Source organism: Octopus bimaculoides, chromosome 2 (assembly GCF_001194135.2).
Source record: "Octopus bimaculoides isolate UCB-OBI-ISO-001 chromosome 2, ASM119413v2, whole genome shotgun sequence".
Taxonomy (NCBI): domain Eukaryota; kingdom Metazoa; phylum Mollusca; class Cephalopoda; order Octopoda; family Octopodidae; genus Octopus; species Octopus bimaculoides.
In genome coordinates, this window is record NC_068982.1 from 159,567,917 (window position 1) to 159,570,970 (window position 3,054).

The following is a 3,054-nucleotide window of genomic DNA, read 5'->3' on the forward strand; positions in this document are numbered from 1 at the left end:
TGTGTGTGTGTGTGTGTGTGTGTGTGTATGTGTGGGTATACTAACGAGCTTCATGTACTCAAGCAAAGTTTGTACGTTGTCTCTATTTTGTAGGTTGACCCCTGAAAAACCTAATTAAAATTGGTAATATTTTAGGATTCTTGTGTCAATTAAGTTAAATTGACCATTCCCCAGATACGTGAGCAGTTAGTTTCCGAAAACGGAATGTGGAAGGCGAGTTGGTGGTGTATTGATTCCTATCTCTAGCAATCCACGTACCGATCATTTCACCGTAACTGGTTTTTTCTCCTTAATTCCCTTTCTGACTGTCTCACGCATTTCTTCTCTAGAGAGAAAAAGAGGTAGAAGTAGTGAGAGAGAGACACACACATATACAACCACAGAGACAGGGAGAGAGAGAGAGAGAGAAAGAGAGAAAAATAATGAGAGAGATAAAGATATAGAGAGGGGCATATGTAGAGAGAGAAAGTTAAGGTACGACGCCTCGTTTGTTTTTCTCCGTAACTCCATTTAAATTAAGTGATGTAATATTGAAATACGTTTCAGCAACTTTTATTGAAAGGAAAATAACATTACAATAGATGCTAATATGCGTCATATGAATACTTTTGTGCACAGTACATCTGATGGCCGGAAGGCCCGCCAGAATATATGTGTGTGTGTGCGCATTTGTTTTTCCTTCTTGATTTTTATTAATAACTGTTTTGATGTTTTCTGTTAAATTCTTCACACTGACGAGAATGACAATACATAACTTTAATTATAATTATTGATAGAATTTTTTCTTACATATTTGTATTGCTCTATGAAAGGTTTGTAGGTGCTTATTAAATCCAATTTTGATTTTTTAACATCTTTTCTCCATTTTTATAATTGTTTATGTTTCTTTTATGGTAACGTTAATGGTATGCAAATACCGTTTCATTATGCCGGGTCAACAAACTCCACTGTATAGCATCTGACCACCTGTTGGGTACAGAATTTATTGAGGAGGGTCACGCTTTAAATGTAATACAACAAAGAAATGTACGTATCAAGTCATAAAAATTGTAATAATACAGTCAAACGAAATAGTAATATTTTGAAAGCATTTTATACATGCATTTTAGATCTTCAGTAATATACAACTGGAAATGCAATCTTTTGCGCAACATTTTCTTCACTGTGTACGTTTCAAAGTTACAAAACATTTTAGAATACCTCCTGAAGATAAATGTACGATGTATGGCGACAAGTGCTCAATTTGGTAATTCTTTTGGCAAAGATGCGTGAAGTTGGGCACCACTATCGTGAATGCCGATCGGTTTTAGATTCTCGTTCGATCTCATCCTCCTTTAAGAATCTCTAAGATGTTTGACTGTCACAATGTATCCTTTCGCTGTATATGTTAGAGTCCCGATACAGAAAATCAAGGACATTGAAGTCCTTCTTTTCTCCCGCAACAAAACTCGAAACATTGCAGTATATATCAGTGTCTCTGGAAATGTATTGGACTTGATGAAGAAATATGACACCGCTCCATATGTTGAACCTTCATTATCACATGATAAATATGTAGCCACGTTTCAGATAAGAAAGGAACTTCTTTTCAGCGGCTTCTTGTAGATCACAGCAGGCTTCCCGCATTCCATCCTTCAGATTAAGTATCAACTGACGCAGTACCCAATTTGCACATACTATGCTGCAACCAAAACTTCCAACATATATCATGCGATTACAGTCCACATGTGCAGGATGCCACGGATTCTGAATAGTATTTTCACAAGAATAAAGTTGAACCCTCGGTGGCAATTTGTGTTTGTTTGTAATTGATGGTCCCGTACTGCATGGTGATAATCTTCAGTTATGGATTTTTTTCTTTAAACTCGTTTATCCATACGGGCAAACTGTTGTTTTCAAAGGTGTTATCTCCGCCACCATCTGGTAGAGTCTTGTGTATTTTAAAGTACCAGTGACATAACGTAACTACTGCTTATAACGTGAATATGAACTCAACGCATGCAGACATGGAAACAAAATAACAGCAGATTATGAATCAGATATCTAACAGCCCTACCACTTCATTCTCTATCCCATTACTAGATTAGTGGATGAAATGCTATACTGCATATATCTGCATATATCAATACTGCATATATCAATACTGCATATATCAATCGTGAGAATTTATGCCACGCTAGTAGTTGACGATGGTACAATCAATGAAAACACGCTTGTTACATTTCACTATTTTCATCCTGTACGAAAATAATAATCTTATTGGCTTAATTATGTCTTCAGGTCTCAAGTGTAAACACATGGAATCGTTATCACTTGCGACATGGTAATTAGTTTTTTATGCAAATTGAAACATATTCTCATCATTCCCAGACAGTATTCTAAATAAAGTGATTTTATATCTCTTCGCCAAATTGTCTCCAGTAGCAAGAAATTATTCATCAAACTTTGTAATTTAGTTTTTGTCGTTGCTGTTGTTTATCAACAAAGCGTTCCTGACCGAGCCGACGTATAACCAAATGTATTCGAGATGTGAAGATCTTGTGATATCGGAAGCATTATCCAATGGGACATTTCTTTCTAAGACTGTAAAATATACATATCATTGGTCACACATATATGGTGTATATGTTTCGTTCATAGTGCGTCGTGGGTAAATTTGGCTACTAAGTCTGGATCCTCTAAAGATCATACAGGGGCTGCTATTTTATACATTCGTTATACATTAATATTACAATAGTATTTAATATTTCATAAAACAAATTCCGAGTACAGATTTTCGATAGCATATTCGGAAGAAAGTTATTCTTTACATCTCTATCAATCAAAACACCAAATAAACTTTATTGCTGTTGTATGTGAGTAACCTGATCGTTGAACAATAACATTTGGAGTCTTGCAAATGGATATTTGTGAAAATGGAGAACGGGTATATAGCACACTCACACACACTGACACATACACACACACACACACACACACACACACACACACGCATGCATACACACACGCACACATCTATATATATAGCATCTTTAAAATTGCATTTTAAAACCT

At 35.6% G+C, this 3,054-nt stretch overlaps 1 long non-coding RNA gene across 1 annotated transcript in view; it reads right to left on the reverse strand.

The window, feature by feature from the left end:
- The window catches only part of LOC128247044 (uncharacterized), a 117,129-nt gene that overhangs the window by 788 nt on the left and 113,287 nt on the right, over positions 1-3,054 (reverse strand). The window lies entirely within an intron of this gene.